The sequence below is a fragment of the Castanea sativa genome, chromosome 12, assembly GCF_040712315.1.
Source record: "Castanea sativa cultivar Marrone di Chiusa Pesio chromosome 12, ASM4071231v1".
Classification (NCBI taxonomy): domain Eukaryota; kingdom Viridiplantae; phylum Streptophyta; class Magnoliopsida; order Fagales; family Fagaceae; genus Castanea; species Castanea sativa.
The window spans coordinates 30119165-30137951 of record NC_134024.1 but is presented as its reverse complement, the minus strand read 5'-3'; the positions used below and the strand labels follow the sequence as shown (position 1 = coordinate 30137951).

Here is an 18787-nt window from a genome sequence, read left to right as displayed (position 1 = left end):
GGTAGGTGGTGGGATGGTTAGGTTTGAAGGGTGGTTGTGTTGGGTTTTGGATTTATTCACGGTGGTAAGAGAGAGGTTGAGAGAGATAGAGGGGGAGAGGTAGAGAGACAAAATTTAGAGAGAGAGGATAGATGGTTTTGGGTAATATATTTTATTGTGTAGATATATTATTTTAATGTGTGGTATAGGAAATTGAAAATTGAGATGTTGGGTGTGTTGTAAAATTATATGGTATAATAGATAAAATAGTTTTTGAGATGGTAAAATATGATATTTTGTAGATATTAGGTGCGAATGCTCTTAGTCTCATTGTTGTTCTTTGTTTATGACTTAGGTCCATCCCAATCTCGTTTTGGTAGTTTAGGCACATCTAGTTTTGTCTTTAGTCTTTATGTCCATCCTTGTCTTTTTAAGTCCCTTAGGCCATCTTGACATCTTGTTCTAAGTTTGGGCCATAGACCCATCCTCATTTTGTGTGGGCCCTAAGCCTTTATGCATGCCGTCTAGGATTGTTAACTTGTCTTGTTCTATGTCAAGGCCCTAGAGCCACTCTAACATGTCAAGTTAGTGGTGGAGCTTTTACCAAGATAATAGATTTCTTATTTGTCTATTTCACAAACAAAGTGCCGTTTACCACAGCTTCCCTGAAAATCCTATGTTGTTCACATACCACAAAAAGTTTCACATATGTCAAATTTGAGTGCTCCCACAAAGAGAGACGAGGTGTAAAGTAACAAAAATTGCACAAAATTAATATGATCTTAAAAAAATCCCTATTATTGCATAATTACATGTGAAACACGCATTATTCATTTATGTCTAACCCTATCTCGTAGCCCTTTTAGTTCCACTGTAAATTGTTTTGGATAATTTATGAAAACGAGTTATCAATAATATTTGAATTAATTCAATGAAGCTCTTAAGAAAAAAAAAAAAGTTGGCCATTTGATCTAGTAGTTATTGAAATAAGGTTATTTTTGTTTTCTTAACCAGGTTTTTATTTATTTATTGTAATCTATTAAAGTTTTGGATAATTTATGTTTTTGAAAACTTCAGGTTTCATTAAAATGTTTTTTCATTCACTTTGGTAGATAATTTCTTAATTTTATATCAAAATATGAATTGTAATTCTATGAAAAATCATTATTTAGCATAATTTTTACATGAGGATTATGTTCTTTTAATTTGTTAATATTTTTGTACATATCTAATATCAAATTAGATAATTTTTATATATTCATTGGAATTTTAAAATTAAAAAGTTTTCTAAAAAGTAATCTTGCAAATATATATTTGTCAATAATATAATTTTTGTGTATAATATATTTATAAATTACAATGTACTCTAGTATTAAAATATTATGGTTTTTATGTGTGTGTCTTTTTTTTTTTTTTGCATTTTTGATTTGTCTTTACTTGATCAATATTTTACTGCCATACATCAGGTATAGGGATTATCAATTTCTGAGAAAAAACGAAAGAAGTGGCAGTTTTGTAATTTGTGGCCCACACATTGGGTTTATTTATTCATTTAAAAACACGGATCCCAATGGCTCTCTCAGTCTCTCTCCACCAAGAAGAGAAAGGGCTCTCTCACTTTCTCTTTCTCCCCACGTTCCCTTCACTCTCTCTGCGCTTCGGTCCCAGCCGGCAGCCACACACCACCGATTTCTCTTCGGTGGCCCTAAGCCGATTGGGGTTGGTGGTAGTGGGTTTGTCTGCGGCTGTGATGATGGGTGTTTTGATATTGTGGGTGTGCTAAACCCTAACTTTCTCTTCTCCGTTTGGTTCCCGAGAAAGCTCTGGAAAATTCAATATTAATAAAGTGAGGATTCTTTTCCCCTACTATTAGGTTAGGTGTATTTTGAATTTGTGATTTCGTGTTTTATTTTTTGTATTTTCTTGCGTTTTCTCGGCAACCAAACGGAACATTATCGGTATAGTTGTTTCTTGGTTTATTGTCATTGCTGTTTCTATTCGTTTTATATATCTTTGTTTGGTGTTTTCGTCTTTGAAAGTAGAGAGCTTTTAGATTTAAATTACTAATTATGTGCTTGTTTATGTGTTTGTGGAGGTTTTAGATTCAGATTTCTGGGTTTGGGCGTGGGTTTGGCTGTGGTTGTTTTGATTGGGTGTGACTGGGTGTGGGTGTGACATTATAGGCTTAAACTTGTGCATTGTAGGCTTCTTTGCCATAGGTGGTATGTTTGTATTTAGCAGTTTGCACCAGAACCTAGCACCTATCTTCACAACCCTCCAAGGAATCATTCCTAGAGGATTGAGGGTTGAAGCACTGACAAAATTTATTCTTGAATAGGTGATTCATTATTACACTTTCTTACTGATATGGAAAAACAAAAACTATTTCTGTCAAATTCAGATTTAAAACCTTTTATATTGGTCTCATGTTTCTTACCAATGTGTCAATTCTTGCTAATGAAGCTTTTTGTTCATAGATTTGCACTCTTTTTTTTTTTTTTTTTTGGCAAGAAAATTTTTTATGTATCACAAAATTATAAATCCTATTAATAATCATATATGTCTTCTGTATTGCTCTAATTAATATTGTTATCCTCGTACTGAAGGAAAACTTAAAACTAACTTTTTTTTTTGAGAAAATTTTGCAGTTTTGACTGTAGTTGGCAAGTAATGTGGAGTTGTCTGTTGCATGGGATACCAATGTTCAGCTCAGTAACTGTAGATGTAAGTTTTATTTATGGAATCCTCTTTTGTATTGTCAATATTGCTGTTGTAAGTTCTGTTTGTATGATCTTCTTTGGTAGTGTCAATCTTCTTTGATAGTCTCAGGATATTGAGGGTTCAAGTTCATGTATATTTCTTCAACTTATTTTTCTTTGAGCACCTTAAATTTTCTCCCAGCTTGACTCTTCCTTTTTGTTTTGTTTTTTTTTTTGTGTGTACTTTTATTCTTATGAGTAAATTTTGCCTTACTGAATTATAGTTTATTTTTTTTTTTATTAGTGCCTTACTGAATTATAGTTATGATGATAGACAACCTTTCTTTGGTTTGTTGATAGTATGAAATAAACACAGCCTAAAAGATCTAACTGTTGGGAAATTTACTAACATAGCATGCAAATTTTTTTCTAATTGTTTGTTTGAGCCGCCGCTTTGATGTTCGTTTTAATTTCCATGCAGGTAGATGCTGCTTTGGTGCTCCTTGGAAACATAATTTCATGAGTTCCAGGTTACTTGATTCTCGAACCCCATATACCACATTACATGTTATATGTTCTTATTGCGTGTACTTCTTGTGTGCAGGGTGATGTTCATATTTTTAATAAAGTCTTACTTGTTCAAAAAAAAAAAAAAAAATCAAGTTTAGCTCCCAAACAAGCATCTAGAGATTATTACTACTTCTACCTCAGTCTATGGAGTGGTTTTTTTTTTTTTTTTTGGGCCTATTACTATATATCCCCTGTTTATATTCAGTTTCTCTCTTGCATAATTTTAAAGTCTATGCAAAGTCTTCTGCAGTGGTATGGGTCCAGATTTTCAACTTTTGGTTTTATAAAAGGGAAAGCTGGCAGAACAATATCATAGATTGTGTAAAGTATGTGGTCTCCATTCCAATGTTTTTCTAAGTTGTGGTATGACATATGTTTATCATCTTGAAGCAAGCTCTTATAAGCTACTTTATCATTAGTCTATTCCCTGTTAATCACCTAGTGAAGGTTTGAAATTTCCCTTGCAATTCTTGTACCTCTGTCTTGTCTTTTTCAATTTGAATATGCTAATGCCTCTTATTTTTGTGGGACATGTAAATTACAAAGTTTGTGGCCTTAAGATGGTTGGTGATAAACTCTCATTCTTTCCTTTTGTTTTTCCCTCCTTCAATCATAAGAATTGTAAGGATACATTATTGTTGTTTTAATTCTGTCTAATACTTGGGTTTGTGACTGAATTTCCTGGGTTTCATTTTTGAGAAGGATTATAATTCCTAGTCTTGCGAAGTGAGGGTTTGAAATTTCTATTGCATTTTTCTCCCTTTATCTTGCTGTGTTATTTTATTTTTGGTCATTATGTGTTGGCAACCTTAATAGTGAATTCATAGCTTAATCTGGCAATGCCTCTTATTGGTGTTGGCCAGAATTATAAGAAAACTCTTTTTTTTTTTTTTTGGGTCTTAAATTTTACATTTTGCTTATAGGTCTTTTAATATACTGTTCCCACTAATGTGATACTATACTATTCTATGAAGGCATTTGTTTCTGTGAAGTTGGCTTTCTAGAGCGATTTGGTTCTTGTCTATGGGAGCAGAATCCCTTATTGTTGGCTGGCTGGTAATGATGGGTTTAAAAATTAAATTTACATTGTAAACAAAAATTGGTGCTTGCATTGTCTGTTTTTCTGGCTTCATCTGTTTGGTTTTAATTAATCGCTGCACTACTTGGCATTTTTGTTGTGGTTCATTTTTCTACTGCTGTCTACTTACACATCTTTCTTGCACTTCTTACTACTTTTAAGAACCTAAGGTTATCAATCTCATCATTGGGAATTCATATAAGATAAAAGCAGCCAGCTACAAATATAGTTGTTTTGAATGCCAAAGAAGTATTAGATTTTCCTTGTAAGGAAGATTTCTTCTTGTCGTTATTGAAACAATTGCAATTCTGGGTGCATATGAAAAATTCTCACTCGATTTTTTTTTTTTCCTGGTGCCAGGCAGCTTAAGTGGTGGAGTTTGGTTTGTCGATAAGCTTTCTTTTTCCCCCTTGTTTTCTTTATTCTCTCCTACAATCAAATGAATTATAAGGATATATTTCCACTTGTTCTAAATCTTTCTAATACTTTTGACATGTATGCATTTCTTAGGATTTGGTTTCCTTGAGGATTATAAATTCCAGTCACACTCGTCAAGGGTTTGAAAATTCCATTGGAATTCTTGTCCCCCTGTCCTGCTTTCTGTTTCGATTATTTGTCATTCTGTTTTGGCAAGCTTATATCTCATTCGTATGTAGTAATGACTTGTATTGGTGTGGGCAGATCACAAGCCGTAGCGATTGGTATGAGTTGGGCTTTCTAGGAATTAAAAGGAGAATTTGCATCATAATTTGTAATCTTAGGTTATTGCCTTATGATGGGCATGTCTTGGACCGCTATTTCCATCCATTGCTGATTCTCTTTTGTTTTGTTGGGGAAATCTCATTAATACTTTAGTGTAGAATAAATGCAACAGTTCTTGTAACTTGCCTAGTCACAAATTTGGGCATACAGCTATTAAGTGGTCTGATTTGATGTTTCTTGAGTTCCTACACTTATGTTTTTTGTTTGTTTGAGCCCCCTTTTTTCTTTCTTTTTTTTCAGGTGATCTTTCTGTTTTTATCTTATTGCTTTTGAAGTACAAGTTTTATCTTGCAGAGAGGAGAGATGTTCTATTGTTTTGCTACTTCTGCAATTCCGAGTGCATGTCTCAATCCTAACGTATCTGTAGGAAGCAGATTTTGTTTTGGGCTGGGTGAAGTTTGATTTGGCGAGAAGCTCACTTTTCTTCCTGTTTTTATAACTCTCTCCTACAATTTTTGAGAATTATGGCGATAATGTTTTGCCTGTTTATGTTCTTTCTAATACTAGGGAACGTGATTGTTTTTTCTTACAACAGGAGAATTGGGTATGAGCGAGTTAACAAAGGAAAGCAAAGGAAAAAAGTGCAGTTAGGACCTAGGCTTTAACTTTGGTTTCCTAGAGGATTTGAAAATTCCGTTGCAATTTGAGAGTGGTAATCCTCTGATTAACAAAGATTGTGATGACTTTCTTTACCTAAGGTTGATTTGGTTTTGTTGCTTCTCAATGAAACATGCTTTTTGGTAGTGTTAATGTAATTTAAAATTTCCCTGAACTACGTAGTTGCAATTCTTTGTTTTTCAGTTGGCTTACGTGGGAAGTCAATGCCTATGCCACCAAGGGTATGCGAAGTACATCTGTCTTCTTGTCTTTGTTTTTGTTGATCTCTTTTTGGCTGTTAAGTGGAACTGGTCATCCTATGTTAGTAGCACCATATCCAATTTGGTTTGCAACTTATTGTGTTTTTGCAGGAAGCAGGATTTGTTAAAGTTTTTTTGGTTCTTTGTAGGTTAAGCAGTGGAGTCTGATTTGGCATTAGGTTTTCCTTTCCTTCTTTTTCTTCCCCTGCTACATTGATAAGAGTGTGAACGGTATATTTTTCTTGTTTTACTTCTTTAAAAACTGTTTCTGTCAAATTCAGATTCAAAACCTTTTATATTGGTCTCACGTTTCTTACCAATGAGTCAATTCTTGCTAATGAAACTTTTTGTTCATACATTTGCACTCTTTTTTTTTTTGCAAGAAATTTTTTTTTGTATCACAAAATTATGAATACTATTAACAATCATATAGGTCTTGAATGATATGATTTTTCTTTCAAGAAATTGCAAAGGGATTTCTGACTATGTTGGTGATTACTCTTTTTTTTTCTCTTATTGCTTTTGAACTATAAGTTTTATGTTGCAGAGAGGAGAGATCTTCTGTTGTTTTGCTACTTCTGCAATTCCAAGTGCATGTCTCAATCCTAACATATTTGTAGGAAGCAGATTTTTTTCTCCTACAATTTTTGGAATTATGGGGATAATAATGTTTTGCTTGTTTATTTTCTTTATAATTCTAGGGCTTGTGATTGTTTTTCCTTACAATAGGAGAATTGGGCATAAGCGAGATAACAAAGGAAAGCAAAGGAAACAAGTGCATCTTGTTGGAATGGGGCAGGTAGATTAATGCAATTTTGTGATGAATTTTCTTTACCTAAGGTTGATTTGGTTTTCGCAGGAAGCAGTGGAGTCTGATTTGGCAACAGGTTTTCTTTCCTCCTTTTTCTTCCCCTTCTACATTGATAAGAGTGTTTTCTTGTTTTACTTCCTTCTTATAATTGGGTCTGGGACTGCCTTCCCTAGGAGGATTATAAATTCTAGTCTCATAGTTTGTGTACTTGGATTGTTTGTGAATTACATGGAATAAACATTATATTTCTGGATTTGTGTCATAGTTTGTGAACTTGGATTGTTTTACTAATTTATATCATTGTCACCAAATATTTGGCAATAGAGAAGACAAGGGATTTTAGAGATAGAATAATTTATCTTTATAATTGTTGGATTCTAGTTAAATATTGTTGTTTTTCAATTAATTGTTTTGCATATGTCATCTGGAACTTTATTTTATTTTTTTTGCTTAGTAGCTTAAATGGCTAAGTTTGATTTAATGTGTAAGGGTTAGTTCTAGTTGTCGTTTATTTTAGCGTATTAATAAGGGTATTTTTGTAATCATGTTATAACCCTAATATAAATATATGCTATGTGTAAGGGTCAGTTCTAGTTTTGATTTAATGTGCTTTCTGGAATTAACTTATCTATCTAAACTTGCATCATAATATGTAATCTTGAATTGTTGCTAATTGATTTTGTAGTCATTGAAAATGAGAAGATACTTTCAACATCCTGCCTAGTCCATTGTTAGTCAGAAGGTTTTGCTATTTTGGACTCAAATTCACTGAACTATAATATTCTTCTTTATAAGCTGCCAATGTTTGTTTTGTAAATTTGTGATTTGGATTGTAACATACTTGAGTAGGAGTTTGTGCTGTGTTGACTGCAACAATAAACAAACTCTTCCCTTCTCTTGATTTCTCTTTTTGCTTATTAGTCTTCTGAAACACTGTATGCATTTCTTAGGATTCGGTTTCCTTGAGGATTATAAATTCCAGTCACACTCAACAAGGGTGCGAAATTTCCATTGGAATTCTTGTCCCCTTGTCCCGCTTTCTTTTTCGATTTTTTGTCATTCTGTTTTGGCAAGCTTATATCTCATTCGTATGTAGTAATGACTTTTATTGGTGTGGGCAGATCACATGCTGTAGTGATTGGTATGAGTTGGGCTTTCTGGGAATTAAATGGAGAATTTGCATCATAATTTGTAATCTTAGGTTATTGCCTCAATATGGGCATGTCTTGGACTGCTATTTCCATCTATCGCTGATTCTCTTTCGTTTTGTTGGGGAAATTTCATTAATATTTATGTGTAGAATAAATGCAACAGTTCTTGTAATTTTCCTAGTCACAAATTTGGGCATACTAGCTATTAAGTGGTCTGATTTGATGTTTCTTGAGTTCCTATACTTTTGGTTTTTGTTTGTTTGGGCTCCCTTTTTTCTTTCTGGTTTTTCAGTTGATCTCTCTGTTTTTATCTTATTGCTTTTGAAGTACAAGTTTTATCTTGCAGAGAGGATAGATGTTCTGTTGTTTTGCTACTTCTGCAATTCCGAGTGCATGTCTCAATCCTAACGTATCTGTTGGAAGCAGATTTTGTTTTGGGCTGGGTGAAGTTTGATTTGGCGAGAAGCTCACTTTTCTTCCTGTTTTTATTACTCTCTCCTACAATTTTTGAGAATTATGGCGATAATGTTTTGCCTGTTTATTTTCTTTCTAATACTAGGGAATGTGATTGTTTTTTCTTACAACAGGAGAATTGGGTATGAGCGAGTTAACAAAGGAAAGCAAAGGAAAGAAGTGCAGTTAGGGCCTAGGCTTTAACTTTGGTTTCCTAGAGGATTTGAAAATTCCATTGCAATTTGAGAGTGGTAATCCTCTGATTAACAAAGATTGTGATGACTTTCTTTACCTAAGGTTGATTTGGTTTTGTTGCTTCTCAATGAAACATGCTTTTTGGTAGTGTTAATGTAATTTAAAATTTCCCTGAACTATGTAGTGCAATTCCTTGTTTTTCAGTTGGCTCATGTGGGAAGTCAATGCTTATGCCACCAAGGGTATGCAATGTACATCTGTCTTCTTGTCTTTGTTTTTGTTGATGTCTTTTTGGCTGTAAGTGGAACTGGTCATCCTATGTTTGTAGCACCATATCCAATTTGGCTTGCAAATTTCTTAAAGTTTTTATTGGTTCTTTGTAGGTTAAGCAGTGGAGTCTGCTTTGGCAATAGGTTTTCCTTTCCTCCTTTTTCTTCCCCTGCTACATTGATAAGAGTGTGAACGGTATATTTTTCTTGTTTTACTTCTTTAAAAACTATTTCTGTCAAATTCAGATTCAAAACCTTTTATATTGGTCTCATGTTTCTTACCAATGAGTCAATTCTTGCTAATGAAACTTTTTGTTCATAGATTTGCACTCTTTTTTTTTGCAAGAAAATTTTTTTGTATCACAAAAGTATAAAATCCTATTAACAATCATATAGGTCTTGAATGATATGATTTTGTTTAATGCTTGCAAAATTAGGTTTTTTTTTTTTTTTTCCAATACCTGGCGATTTTCAAGGGTTTTTACTTTCAAGAAATTGCAAAGGTATTTCTGACTATGTTGGTGATCTCTCTGTTTTTCTTTTATTGCTTTTGAACTATAAGTTTTATGTTGCAGAGAGGAGAGATCTTCTGTTGTTTTGCTACTTCTGCAATTCCAAGTGCATGTCTCAATCCTAACACATCTGTAGGAAGCAGATTTTTTTCTCCTACAATTTTGGAATTATGGGGATAATAATTTTTTGCTTGTTTATTTTCTTTCTAATACTAGGGCCTGTGATTGTTTTTTCTTACAATAGGAGAATTGGGCATAAGCGAGATAAGAAAGGAAAGCAAAGCAAAGCAAATGAAACAAGTGCATCTTATTGGTATGGGCCAGGTAGATTAATGCAATTTTGTGATGAATTTTCTTGACCTAAGGCTGATTTGGTTTTTGCAGGAAGCAGTGGAGTCTTATTTCGCAGTAGGCTTCCTTTTCCTCCCTTTCTATTTTTTACTTTATTATTTTTTTTGCTACAATGATAATAGTTTGAAGGATAGTTTTTTTGTTGTTTTAATTCTTTCTAATGCTTGGGTCTGTGACTGGCTTTCTTAGGAGGATTTTTTTTTTTTTTTTTTTTTTTTTTGGTGATAGGTAATAAAAGTTTTATGATAGTAACCTCACAGCACTGAAAAAAAATACATTCAAATCAAAAGGAAAATTTAACAGAAATAATGAAATTAGACAAAGAATTACAATGTGTGAGACCCCAAAAACAAGACCACTCAAATAAAGTCCTAGCTAGCAAAGTCTTCAATAGATCAATAGGTCTCTCAATGTCCTCAAAAGTTTGGGCATTGTGTGAGAGGATTATAATTCCATTCTCACTAAGTGAGAGTTTTAAACTGATATTGCAATTCTTGTTCCTTTTTCTTAATGGCTTATTTAATTTTTGATCATTCTGCATTTGCAACTTTAATAATGAATTCGCAGGCTAATCCGGCAATGCCTTTTATTGGATTGGGGCAAGAATATAATTGTGTGTGACTTGAATATGGTTGTAGAGGGAAAACAATACAGGTTCTGCTCTTTTCTCCTAGATTAGTTGGACTAATTGGGAATTACATGGAATTAACATTATATTTCTTAATTTGCGTCATAATTTGTGAACTTGGATTGTTGCTGATTGATATCGCTGCCATCAAATATTTGGCAATAGAGAAGACCAGGGCTTTTAGAGTTAGAATAATTTATATTTATAATTGTTGGTTTCTACTAAAATATTGTAGTTTTCTTATTAGTTGTTTTACTTTCTTAGTGCATGACTAAAATCTATTCCTCATATGTCTACAGGATATCTTTTTTGGTCCTTAGTCTCTTGCAATCGTAAGAACTATACAATTTTTGGCTTGTCTTAATTTTCTAATTCATGGGCCTATTACTGCTTTTATCAGGCTTTGGTTTTTTGGACTGCTATTAATTCTTTCTCACCTTGTGAGGGTTTGAAATTTCCTTGCAATTCTTGTTCCTACATATGGAAAAGTTTTTCTATTCGATATGCAACTTTTGCAATTGTTGGTGCATGTGAAAAAATCTAATTGGGAATTTGTTTTGGTACTTGGCAGCTTAAGGCTTGTTGTTGTTGTTGGTTGCTTTAGTGGTGGAGTTTAGTTTGGCGATAAGCAATCTTTTTTTTTTCTCCCCTTTTTTTTTATTCTCTCCTTCAATCATAAAAATTATAAGGATATTTTCCCTATTATTTTCTAATATTGGGCAATATATGGTTTTTTTTGGATTTGGTTTCCTTGTGGATTATGAATTTCAGTCTCACTCAACGAGGGTTTAGAAGTTTCATTGAAATTCTTGTCCATTTGTCCCACTTTCTTGTTTGACTTTAGTCATTCTATTTTGGCAAGCTTATATCTAATTTGTATGTGGCTGTGCCTTTTATTAGTGTGGATAGTTCCTGTGGTGATTTTTGCATAAGTAGTTCTTTGAATTTGCATCATTGTCAATGGTGATTTATTGTCATTGGCAGCCAATATAAGATAAGATCTGCATGCCTTAAAAATAACTGTTTTCTTAATAGAAGAGAAGTTTAGGTCTATGTGTCCTTATACCTACTCTATAGGTTAGTAGGTTGGGTTTTAAAGTTACGTAGTTTTGGGTGCTTCACAGCTTAAGCTGCTGAGTTTGCCGATAAGCTCTTTTTTTCTCTCTCTCTCTGTCTCTCCTTCAAGCATAGGAATTTTAAGGACACATTTTTGTTGTTTTAATTATGTCTAATACATTGTTTGTGACTGAATTTCGTAGGTTTTATTTTTGAGAAGGATTGTAATTTTTCTTGTTTTACTTATTTCTTATACTTGAGTACCTTCCCTAGGAGGATTATAAATTCCAGTCTCATTGAGTGAGGGTTTAAAACTTTGATTGCAATTCTTGTCCCATCTTCTTGATGTGTTATTTTATTTTTGGTCATTCTGTGTTTGCAACCTTAATAATGAATTCACAGGGTAATCTGGCAATGCCTCCTATTGGTGTGATAGTGGGTTTGGGGGTTGGTTTGGCTATGGCTGTGGTGATGGGTGTGCTAAACCCTAACTTTCTCTTCTCCGTTTGGTTCCCGAGAAAGCTCTGGAAAATTCAATATTAATATAGAGAATAAATTTGAGGATTCTTTTCCCCTACTATTAGGTTTGGAGTATTTTGAATTTGTGATTCTTGTGTTTATTGTATTTTTTTTGGGTTTTCTCGGCAACCAAACAGGACTTTATCGGTATAGTTGTTTCTTGGTTTATTGTCATTGCTCTTTCTATTTGTTTTATGTATCTTTGTTTGGTGCTTTCATCTTTGAAATAGAGAGGTTTTAGATTTAAATTACTAAATATGTGCTGGTTTAAATGTTTGCGAAGGTTTTAGATTCAGATTCAAATTTCTAAGTGATGGGTATTTTGATTGGGGTTTGGGCTTGGGTTTGGCTGTGGCTATTTTGATTGGGGTGTGGCTGGGTGTGGGTGTGGCATTTTAGGCTTCTTTGCCATCGGTGGTATATGTTTGCATTCTGCAGTTTGCATCAGAACCTAGCACCTATCTTCACAACCCTCCAAGGAATCATTCCTCTCCTAGAGGATTGAGGGCTGAAGCATTGATAAGATTTATTCTTGAAAAGGTGATTTATCATTACACTTTCTTACTGATATGGAAAAACAATCTATTTGTCAAATTCAGATTCAAAACCTTTTATATTGGTCTCATGTTTCTTACCAATGTGTCGATTCTTGCGAATGAAACTTTTTGTTAATATATTTGCACTCATTTTTTTTTTCTTTTTTGCAAGAAAACTTCTTATGTATCACAAACTATAAATCCTATTAATGATCATATATGTCTTCTGTATTGCTCTGATTAATATTGTTATGCTCATACTGCAAACTTAAAACTAACATATTTTTTGGAGAAACTTTTGCAGTTTGACTGTAGTTGGCAAGTAATATGGAGTTGTCTCTTGCAGATTTAAATTTCTAATTATGTGCTTGTTTGTGTGTTTGTGGAGGTTTTAGATTCAAATTTTTGGGTGATGGGTGTTTTGATTGGGGTTTGGGCGTGGGTTTGGCTGTGGTTGTTTTGATTGGGTGACTGGGTGTGGGTTTGACATTATAGGCTTAAACTTGAGCATTGTAGGCTTCTTTACCATAAGTGGTATGTTTGCATTTTGCAGTTTTCACCAGAACCTAGCACCTATCTTCACAACCCTCCAAGGAATCATTCCTAGAGGATTGAGGGTGGAAGCATTGATAAAATTTATTCTTGAAAATGTGATTTATCATTACACTTTCTTACTGATATGGAAAAACAAAAACTATTTGTTAAATTTAGATTTAAAACCTTTTATATTGGTCTCATGTTTCTTACCAATGTGTCAATTCTTGCGAATGAAACTTTTTGTTCATATATTTGCACTCATTTTTTTTCTTTCTTTTTTGCAAGAAAACTTTTTATGTATCACAAAACTATAAATCATATTGATGATCATATATGTCTTCTGTATTGCTCTAATTAATATTGTTATGCTCGTACTGAAAACTTAAAAGTAACTTTTTTTTTTTTATTATGAGAAACTTCTACCGTTTGACTGTAGTTGGCAAGTAATATGGAGTTGTCTCTTGCATGGGTTATCAATGTTTAGCTCAGTAACTGCAATTGTAAGTTTTGTTTATGGAATCTTCTTTCGTATTGTCGATATAGCTGTTGTAAGTTTTGTTTGTGCAATCTTCTATGGTAGTGTCAATCTTCTCTGATAGTCTTAGTTTATTGAGGGTTCGAGTTCTTGTATATTTCTTCAACTTATTTTTCTTTGAGCACCTTAAATTTTCTCCCAGCTTGACTCTTCATTTTTGTTTGTGTACTTTTATTTTTATAAGTAAGCTATGCCTTATTAAATTATTGTTTTTTTTATAAGTGCCTTACTGAATTATAGTTATGGTGATAGACAACGTTTCTTTGGTTCGTTGATAGTATGAAATAAACACAGTCTAAAAGTTATAATTGTTGATAGAATGAAATAAACATAGGCTGCAAGTTTTTTCTAATTGTTTGTTTGAGCTGCCACTTTAATGTTCATTTTAACTTCCAAGCAGGTAGATGCTGCTTTGGTGCTCCTTGGAAACATAATTTCATATGTGAGCGCTAGAACGTGTATCCTCTTAGACTGTGATCTCATACTTTATTTGCATTATCATTTTTTCTAAGCAATTAGGTGATGCCTTTTATAATAGTCCATTTTCAAAAATGTACATGCTTTTATTGTGAAAGTGTTTTTATGTCACCTATTCTTCTTCCCTTTTTGGTTTGATTTTCATGTTTGTGAGTTCTTATGAACTGTGTTTTGAATTCCTTAGGGTATTGTGGTGCACAATCAGCCGATGGCATCAGATATTGGATTTAAGCTAGGTTGGGTTCTTCATTTGGTGCATAATTTAACACCATTTTGGATTGAATTGGATGGATTTGGAAAATTAGGGCTTTTTAAATTGGTAGGTTACACATACACCAAGTGGATTGTGAACTTGTTTCCTCAACTTACACCTTGCGCTTATTGGGGAAGGAGGTGCAGTTTGAGTTGGAGATTTTTGATTTCTTTCTTTTCTTTTCTACTAACGTTATAAAATGCACAAAGATGCTTATCTTCAGATGTTTTGTTTTAGTTAAGTTTTGGTTTGTGTTGAGCAAAACGGTTCTTTTTGAGAGAATAGCAAGAGTTACTATTTTAGTCAAAACAAAATACAAGTCAAAACAAAATTCACTGTTAACTCTAGAGTTCAGAGACACTGAGAAACACAGAGAGAAAGAGAGGACACAGAATTGGTGAAAGAAAGAGATGGAAAAGGTGGTAACAGAGAGTAGGCGGTTTTCCATTTCACCTGCTCGGTCTGTTTTCTTTTTTTGGATAGGTGTTGTGTGTCGGTTTGTCGTAGAATGAGAGAGAGAGAGAGAAAGAGAAGCAAATTAGAATGTTTTTGGTTTGATTTTTTGGCTCGGCCACATCCACAAACCAAGTAATCTTCCTCTCCCTCTCGCTTGCTCACTCTCTCTCTCTCTCTCTAATGTTCATTGCCATTTATGTTTTGATTGTTCTCCTACCAAAATTTCAGCTTCTTTTCTTTTTGTAGCAGCTTTAGTGGTTGGAAAGGGTGAATTCCCCATCATTCCATCTGCCATGATTAGGTATTCCCTCGAATTCTTCTTCAATTTTATACTCTGTTCGGTTGTTAATGGAGTCCGTAAATTAAAATATAAAAAAGGGAAAGCGGTAATCTTTATACTCTGTTTGGCTCACCCACAAACCAGGTAATCTTTCTCTCTCTCTCTCTCTCTCTCTCTCTCTCTCTCTCTCTATATATATATATATAAATTTCCATTGCCATTTATGTTTTGATTGTTCTCCTAACAAAATTTCTGCTTCTTTTCTTTTGTGTAGTGGCTTTAGTGGTCAGAAAGGGCGAATTCCCCATCATTCCATCTGCCATGATTAGGTATTCACCCAAATTCATATTCAATTTTGTACTCTATTGGGTTGCTAATGGAGTTCGTAAATTAAAATATAAAAAGGGAAAGCATTATTTGATATCATCTCACGCTATTAGTGTTTGTTCTAAATGATTGTATTTGAGATTATGCTTGTGCTTTACATACATGCTTGTTAATTTTTCTCGCTATGAGTTTTAAACATGAAATGTTATTATTTTTTGGATAATTTCTGGACCACAATATCATTGATCTATGGGTCTTCTATGAAGCACGGGTGCGGGTGTGGGTACGGGTACGGGTGCGGGACTCGGCAATTTTTGAAAAAAGTGGGTGCGGGTGCGGCGGGACTCGGCAATTAAAAAATTATTAAAAATATTTTTATTTATATTTTCTATATATTTTTACTATTAAAATATTCTTAAAAAACATATTACTAATTTACTATGCCTTGATTCACAAAACAAAGAAAGAAAAAAGCAAGAAACACAAAACACAACACAAAACCAAAAAGAAAACACAAAAGAAGCAACAAATATTCAAAATAAAATTAAGGAAGGATAGATTTAGGGTTTTTGGGTCTCATTTAGAGCTGATTTCGGAGGTTGCAGCATGATTAGAGGCCTGTTTCGGCCTGTTTCGGGTCTGTTTCGGCCGTTTCGGTCGCCGGCCGATACGGACCGATACGGCCGAAACAGCCCGATTCTGGCCGATTCTGGCCGAATCGGCCCGAATCTGCTTGAATCGGCGCCGCGTCGGCGCGATTCAAGCCGCGTCGGCGCGAGTCGGGGGGGAAAAAAAGATGCCACGTGGCCGACTCGGCCGGACGCCGCACCGACGCGCGAGCAGCGGCGTCCCTCGCGCGTCGGCGAGTCCCGCCGCGTCGGACGCGGGTGCGGCACCTCCGGTGCCGCGTCCGTGCATCCCAGTGGGTCTTTGACAAATTCCATGAACCCAGGGAGAGTAACACACTGTTAGGAGTAACATAGGAAGGAAAACGAAAGTTTTATTTTTGGATAATTGCTGGACTACATTATCACTGATCTATGGGACTCAGACATATTTCTTGAACCTGGGAAGAGGAACACCCTATTAGGAGCAACGTTGAAAATGGTATGCAGAGTAACAACCATTTTTCTAAGAGAGTGAATCTATAAATTATTGTTTCCTTGCCGGCATAGAAGCTTTGTAGTTTGGGAATGTGCAAAAATACATTGAAAAACTTTAGGTATGTTTCTTCCTAAGAATTTTTTTTAAGGCATTTCTACAACATGTATCTGATTTTTCATTAGAATGAAGTGAATTTTGTTATTTCTGTAGGACTATATGGCCCTTCTTGGATATGAAGAGCTGAATAAATTCCTAATTGTGGATGATGTTGATGTGTGGTACATGCTTAAGTTTTGTGAGTCATCTATCAGAATATGTTTTCTAAAATAAAAGAACTTAAATTTAAAAAAAAATCTCCCAAACACATTGAGAACGTATATACATTAATTAACACCCCTCTAATTTCTTGTTCTTGTTTGTTTGTGGCCACTAAAGCATAATGTGCTATGATGTGGGATGTTGAAAATTCCCCCAAGGCTTCCATGATCACATTTGGTCACCGCATTTGTGATCAATTAACTTGGGATTTTCCTAGACCTTGTTTTCCTTTCTGTGAGGCTGACAACTAAAGCTTTTGACATTGACATGCAATTAATGTAAAGAATGTCAAATAAATAAAGCACACACACTGAACACTGTTAATGGAGTAACAACTGAGTGATGTGAGTGTGTTAGTGGGAAAAGTTACTGGAGGCCTGGCTACCTCTGTTTAGCCAGATATTCTACTTTTTTCATTTTTTCCGATCAGTCATGGGGGGATCTCGCAGTTTTTTCATTGAATCCAAGTTTTTTCAACTAGTTGTAGAGGAAGGGGGACGCTATTTCTCGTTACGGATTTTTGAGAGGGGCAAATACTTCATGAGATCAGTCTTCATGGGCAAGAATGCAGCACAATGGCTGATGAATAATATAGAACACATTGTGGTTGGGGCTAACTCCAAACAGTTTTTCACTCTCAGAGATGGTGGCAGTGCCTATACTCTCCAACGAAGTACCAATTCTTTTGGTCTGTTCTTTCTATTGACTGAACTCAAAGTTGGCGGGTCTAGGAGGTCGATTTTTGTCCCTGAAGGCAAAGAGAAAAGTGGTTGGAGGGTGTTTGGCCTTGAACTAAGAAGGATGTTGTTCCCTTCCCAATATGCGGTTGGAAACAGTCATCCAACTTTTATTCCTCAGGTGTATAGGCATTCATTGGAGGCTCAAAACTCTAGAACTTATGCTGATGCTGTGCAAGGCTACAATGGAAAAGCAAAGGATAGACAGCAGCTGCAGTAGTTAAGTACCACAGATAAGGGGAAGACGACACAGTTAGGAGAGGAGAAGAGGGCGGTAAATCCAAGTTCTACAGGTGCCAAGGGGGGGATTTTCCGGTGGGCAAGCTTGAGAAGATGGTATTGGGAGAAGGGGAAAGGAGAGAGCAGTGCATTAATGAGGATTCAGAGTTGGGTGAGCAAAACCCGGCAGGTTTTAGGCTACGTTTCCCATCTTTTTCAAAAGCAAATGAGCATGGGGAATTGAGTGATGTGAGGAGACCATGCTGGACAGGGAGCGGTCTAATCGTGGAGGTTGACGTGAGAGGGAGGAGGCGGGTTTCCTGGGATAGAAGGAAAATGGGAGTTTAGAAGTTTAAATGGGTACCACGGGCTGGGAAGGTTTTGAGCAAAGGCAAGCTGGGTTTGGGCCCTAATAAGCTAGCTGCCCAAAAGCCAGCTGGAAGCTTAAGTCTAGGCCCAATCTTCACAAGCCCAATACACTTAGAGTTGGGGGAGTGCTCTACTCAGTGTGGAAGGCTTTTATGCTCAACTGATACTCAAGAGAAGGACAGGGTGAGTCCAGGGGCGAGTACGAAGTATTTCGAGATGCCGACACAGGTGGCCGGAGGTCTGAGGAGGCCACCGACGGCACGGTTTCAGGCCGAGATTGGTGGCTCGAGCTTCTCGGAGCCTCTGGTGACTCCGATGTGCTCGGTTTTGCCGGTACAGGAGGTGCGTCGTATCGGACTGAGCACGAGGGGCTCCGAGATGCCGATTCTGGTGGTCGGAAGTCCTGTGAGGTCACCGAGGGCTTGACCTCAGGCCGAGATTGGTGGTTCGAGCTCCTCGGTGCCTCCGATGGGCCTGGGTTGTTGCTACAGGAGGTGGGTGGTACCGGGTCTCAGGTGGTTTCATCGGTAGGAGTGTCGGGGTGTACGACAAAAGGGTTTTGGATAAGGTGGAGATTATGGTTGGTATATTCTCAGTGTCGATAAAGTGGAAAGGGGTGGGGGATGGGTTTATTTGGGCTTGCTTAGGCGTTTATGGCCCAAATGAGAATATTGAGAGGGGTCTCATGTGGGATGAGTTAGTGGGAGTTTAGCAGTGTTGGAGGATTCCGTGGTGTTGCTTTGGGGACT

At 35.6% G+C, this 18787-nt stretch overlaps 3 long non-coding RNA genes across 3 annotated transcripts; all 3 read left to right on the top strand.

The window, feature by feature from the left end:
- The first annotated feature begins 1551 nt into the window (after nt 1-1551).
- LOC142618931 (uncharacterized) lies at nt 1552-4996 on the top strand. Its single transcript, XR_012841397.1, has 4 exons — nt 1552-1825; nt 2628-2703; nt 3160-4591; nt 4687-4996. It is a non-coding gene; the product is annotated as an uncharacterized LOC142618931 (long non-coding RNA).
- A 610-nt stretch (nt 4997-5606) lies between these two features.
- On the top strand, nt 5607-6173 carry LOC142618930 (uncharacterized). Its single transcript, XR_012841396.1, has 3 exons — nt 5607-5740; nt 5890-5927; nt 6095-6173. It is a non-coding gene; the product is annotated as an uncharacterized LOC142618930 (long non-coding RNA).
- A 278-nt stretch (nt 6174-6451) lies between these two features.
- LOC142618929 (uncharacterized) lies at nt 6452-8799 on the top strand. Its single transcript, XR_012841395.1, has 3 exons — nt 6452-6832; nt 8254-8611; nt 8760-8799. It is a non-coding gene; the product is annotated as an uncharacterized LOC142618929 (long non-coding RNA).
- Nucleotides 8800-18787: the final 9988 nt, after the last annotated feature.